Below are 5,773 nucleotides of genomic sequence, written 5' to 3'. Positions count from 1 at the left end.
TAGAGACCAGTCTGTAGGAACCAGTCTGTGGAGACCAGTCTGTAGGAACCAGTCTGTAGGAACCAGTCTGTAGGAACCAGTCGGTAGAGACTAGTCTGTAGAGACCAGTCTGTAGGAACCAGTCTGTAGGAACCAGTCTGTGGAGACCAGTCTGTAGGAACCAGTCTGTGGAGACCAGTCGGTAGAGACCAGTCTGTAAGAGCCAGTCTGTAGATCTGTAGAGACCAGTCTGTAGAGACCAGTCTGTAGGAACCAGTCCGTAGGAACCTGTCTGTAGAGACCAGTCAGTAGAGACTAGTCTGTAGAGACCAGTCTGTAGGAACCAGTCTGTAGGAACCAGTCTGTAGATATGTAGGAACCAGTCTGTAGGAACCAGTCTGTAGGAACCTGTCTGTAGAGCCCAGTCTGTGGAGACCAGTCTGTAGGAACCAGTCTGTAGAGACCAGTCTGTAGGAACCAGTCTGTGGAGACCAGTTGGTAGAGACCAGTCTGTAGGAACCAGTTGGTGGAGACCAGTCGGTAGAGACTAGTCTGTAGAGACCAGTCTGTAGGAACCAGTCTGTGGAGACCAGTCAGTAGAGACCAGTCTGTAGGAACCAGTCTGTATGAACCAGTCTGTAGATCTGTAGAGACCAGTCTGTAGGAACCAGTCTGTAGAGACCAGTCTGTAAGAGCCAGTCTGTAGATCGGTAGAGACCAGCCTGTAGAGACCAGTCTGTAGAGACCAGTCTGTAGGAACCAGTCCATAGGAACCTGTGTGTAGGAACGAGTCTGTGGAGACCAGTCGGTAGAGACCAGTCTGTAGGAACCTGTCTGTGGAGACCAGTCTGTAGGAACCAGTCTGTAGAGACCAGTCGGTAGAGACCAGTCTGTAAGAGCCAGTCTGTAGATCTGTAGAGACCAGTCTGTAGAGACCAGTCTGTAGGAACCAGTCTGTACGAACCAGTCTGTAGATCTGTAAAGACCAGTCTGTAGAGACCAGTCTGTAGGAACCAGTCCGTAGGAACCAGTCTGTAGAGACCAGTCGGTAGAGACTAGTCTGTAGAGACCAGTTTGTAGGAACCAGTCTGTGGAGACCAGTCGGTAGAGACCAGTCTGTAGGAACCAGTCTGTGGAGACCAGTCGGTAGAGACCAGTCTGTAAGAGCCAGTCTGTAGATCTGTAGAGACCAGTCTGTAGAGACCAGTCTGTGGAGACCAGTCGGTAGAGACCAGTCTGTAGGAACCAGTCTGTGGAGACCAGTCGGTAGAGACCAGTCTGTAAGAGCCAGTCTGTAGATCTGTAGAGACCAGTCTGTAGAGACCAGTCTGTGGAGACCAGTCGGTAGAGACTAGTCTGTAGGAACTTGTCTGTAGAGACCAGTCTGAAGGAACCTGTCTGTAGAGACCAGTCTGTAGGAACCAGTCTGTAGAGACCAGTCTGAAGGAACCTGTCTGTAGAGACCAGTCTGTAGGAACCTGCCTGTAGAGACCAGTCTGTAGGAACCAGTCTGTGGAGACCAGTTGGTAGAGACCAGTCTGTAGGAACCAGTCTGTGGAGACCAGCCTGTAGGAACCAGTCTGTGGAGACCAGTCTGTAGAGACCAGTCTGTAGGAACCAGTCTGTAGATCTGCAGAGACCAGTCTGTAGAGACCAGTCTGTAGGGAACCTGTCTGTGGAGACCAGTCTGTAGGAACCAGTCTGTAGGAACTAGTTGGTGGAGACTAGTCGTTAGAGACCAGTGTACAGGAACCAGTCTGTGGAGACCAGTCTGTAGAGACCAGTCTGTAGAAACCAGTCTGTAGAAACCAGTCTGTGGAGACCAGTCGGTAGAAACCAGTCGTTAGAGACCAGTGTACAGGAACCAGTCTGTAGGAACCAGTCGGTGGAGACTAGTCGTTAGAGACCAGTGTACAGGAACCAGTCTGTGGAGACCAGTCGGTAGAGACCAGTCTGTAGGAACCAGTCTGTGGAGACCAGTCGGTAGAGACCAGTCTGTAAGAGCCAGTCTGTAGATCTGTAGAGACCAGTCTGTGGAGACCAGTCGGTAGAGACTAGTCTGTAGGAACTTGTCTGTAGAGACCAGTCTGAAGGAACCTGTCTGTAGAGACCAGTCTGTAGGAACCAGTCTGTAGAGACCAGTCTGAAGGAACCTGTCTGTAGAGACCAGTCTGTAGGAACCTGCCTGTAGAGACCAGTCTGTAGGAACCAGTCTGTGGAGACCAGTTGGTAGAGACCAGTCTGTAGGAACCAGTCTGTGGAGACCAGCCTGTAGGAACCAGTCTGTGGAGACCAGTCTGTAGAGACCAGTCTGTAGGAACCAGTCTGTAGATCTGCAGAGACCAGTCTGTAGAGACCAGTCTGTAGGGAACCTGTCTGTGGAGACCAGTCTGTAGGAACCAGTCTGTAGGAACCAGTTGGTGGAGACTAGTCGTTAGAGACCAGTGTACAGGAACCAGTCTGTGGAGACCAGTCTGTAGAGACCAGTCTGTAGAAACCAGTCTGTAGAAACCAATCTGTGGAGACCAGTCGGTAGAAACCAGTCGTTAAAGACCAGTGTACAGGAACCAGTCTGTAGGAACCAGTCGGTGGAGACTAGTCATTAGAGACCAGTGTACAGGAACCAGTCTGTGGAGACCAGTCTGTAGAGACCAGTCTGTAGAAACCAGTCTGTAGAAACCAGTCTGTAGAAACCAGTCTGTGGAGACCAGTCGGTAGAGACCAGTTTTTAGGTTTCTGGTGGAGAGGCCAGTTCTCTCAGCTCCAGGTCCAGGTCCAGGTTCAGTTCCAGCTCCAGCTCCAGGCTCTGCCTGCCTGTCAGTGTGAGTCCTGTTGGAGTCAGTTAGTCTGTGCGGGGTTCATGGGCAGGTGACAGGTGAGTCAGTCTCGGCTCTAACAGGATAATTATTACTGCGGAGCTTTTAGTGTGACAGCTGCAGGATTTACAGTCTGAGTCACACAGAAACTCTGAACCTCCGAGTCCTGAACCACAAACAGGAAGCTGACGTCAGCACAGTACTCTGATTGCTTCATCTCTCAGTCTCACTAACCTGAAACACAAACAGACACATAAATCAGATCAGATCAGGTTGATTCAGACTCACAGAGACTTTCTGTCTCCAGGTGAGTCCTCCGGGTCAAGAACTGGTCAAACTGGACCCATTCCACCAAGGACTGGACAGAGTGGGACCAGAACTGGATCAAAACTGTGCAGGATGTCTTGATCCAGGTTGTACTTAGAAACTTCAGAAGTGTGTCCAAGGGCAGTCTCAGGTCCAAAGGGTCCAGTTCTTTACTCTGAAACTCAAAGGTTCAACTGAACTAAGACTGCGTGTCTGGTAAAACTGGATCAGAACTCTGCTGTGATGTTTGTAGTTTACATTTAACAGACGCTTTTGTCCAAAGCGACTTACAGTAATTCATACATTCATACACTGATGGCGGTGGCTGCCATGCAATGCATCAGGAGCAGTTTTTGGGGTTCAGTATCTTGCCCAAGGACACTTCAACATGCAGACCAGGGGAATAGAACCAGCGCCCTTCCGATAACAACCCTTAAGTTAAAGTCTCACTGATCCAAAACTGCACAGGGGTTCTTATCTTACTCTCAGTCCAAGTCCAGCTGTTCCAGAGCTCTGAAATGAGACTCTTGATCCGGATCTAACTGGTCTAGAGTTCTGCAGTGAAGGACATGTGGTCTCTGACCTACAAGGTCAAGAGCTGTGTAATAAGACTCAGAGTCCAGGCCTGACCGGTTTAAGGTCCAGTCTGGATCCAAAACATCTTTAACTCTGAGCTCAGATGTTTCTGGTCCAAAGTTTTCATCCAGGTTTTCCTGAAATCGACCTTGTTTTTTTGTTGTTGTTTTTTTAGCAACTTTATTTAAAATCTTATTAAAGCCGACGACATTTATTTATTTGTCTTCAGAGACGTTCTCAGGTGTGTTCGCAGAGTTGTTGGTTTATTAGGAGCAGAACTCCTCTGTCGGTCTGTTAATGAGGCCGATATGAATAAAGTTCAACTAAAACCTCCACAGTCGACAAACATTAAATATAAACCTGATGCTTCAGTTTCTGTGTTTTATTTAAAACGTCTGTTTAAATAAAGTTTGTAAAAAACTGTATAAATAAAGTTATTCTACTCGCTTTCTTCAGTCCTCCTCCTCCTGTCTGTGTTGTGGTGTAAGTGTCCTTTAATCCAGTGGATGATCCAGTTAATCCAGTGTGATAATGGCGAGCAGCGATCCATCGCTCGGCTCATTAAACCTGCAGACTGGAACCAGTGGAGCGGAGCAGAATCTGACCTGGGATCAGTTGCACCGGGTCACTAAACTTCAGACTGCACACATACTTTAATTAATATTTTAATAAAAACATTAATCCTGATTCTTCTCTTCATGTTTGATCTGATTCACATTATTATTATTGATCTGTGTGAAGTTAAACTGATTTACTGCTTTAATAAATATGATAACATCATATTCATCAAGACATTAATGAGGTGATGATTAGTGGACACATTAACTATAATAAATATATAATTATCTTTGATGGGTGAAATGAAAGTCTGTTTGTTTGAATTTAGATTATAGAAAGAGGAGCTTCATGATGAAAACCATGCGTGATGGTAGAAAGCTCAGGAAACAGCTGGTAACTGAGCTTTAATGTTAATGAGCTCATTATAAATGCATGAATGAATGATGATTTTATTAAAATGGATTCATTTATTAACAGAATCTCAGTGGAACTAAAGTCTTGAGGAGCTTTTCGACCATCGTCTCAGGTCTTCATCCTCTGATGAGGATGTACAGATGACTCATGTTATTGATCCAGATGGTGGAACTGATCCAACAGGCCTGTAGAGTACATATCAACACAATGTGATATGATAGATTACTGTGTTTCATCATATTTTATGGTAAAAATAAAAAAATAATGATTGTGCTGCTGCGGACCTCCTGGACCCTCCTCAACGACCTCCTGGACCCTCCTCAACGGCCTCTTGGACCCTCCTCAACGACCTCCTGGACCCTCCTCAACGACATCCTGGAGCCTCCTCAACGACATCCTGGAGCCTCCTCAACGACCTCCTGGACCCTCCTCAACGGCCTCTTGGACCCTCCTCAACGACCTCCTGGACCCTCCTCAACGGCCTCTTGGACCCTCCTCAACGACCTCCTGGACCCTCCTCAACGACATCCTGGAGCCTCCTCAACGACATCCTGGAGCCTCCTCAACCACCTCCTGGACCCTCCTCAACGACCTCCTGGACCCTCCCCAGCGACCTCCTGGACCCTCCTCAACGACCTCCTGGACCCTCCTCAACGGCCTCTTGGACCCTCCTCAACGACCTCCTGGACCCTCCTCAACGACATCCTGGAGCCTCCTCAACCACCTCCTGGACCCTCCCCAACGACCTCCTGGAGCCTCCTCAACAACCCCTGTGGGTCCGTGGACTGCTCTTTGAGAACCACTGCTTTAATTAGTCTTTCATATTTCAGAGCATTTCATTAACTCATTAAATCTAAAATTAATTCACTGATTATTTTTAACGATCCTTCAGTCTGAAGATGGACATCAGGAAAAAAGCTGAGTGTCTTCAGTCTCTCCCTGAGCTTTCAGCCACAGCTCACTGCTCCTCATCATCCAGTGTGTTCAGTAAAGTGACATTGAGTGAACCTTTTATTTCTATCTGATGGTCCAGCTGGAAACTCACAAATACATTTGATCCTTTTTCATCACTTTAAAGATTTAAGATTTAAAAAAGGCCTCAAACCTGCAGATAAAAACATCAA

The sequence above is a fragment of the Pagrus major genome, chromosome 16, assembly GCF_040436345.1.
Source record: "Pagrus major chromosome 16, Pma_NU_1.0".
Taxonomy (NCBI): Eukaryota; Metazoa; Chordata; class Actinopteri; order Spariformes; family Sparidae; genus Pagrus; species Pagrus major.
The sequence above is the reverse complement of the archived record's forward strand: the minus strand, read 5'-3'. Positions refer to the sequence as shown.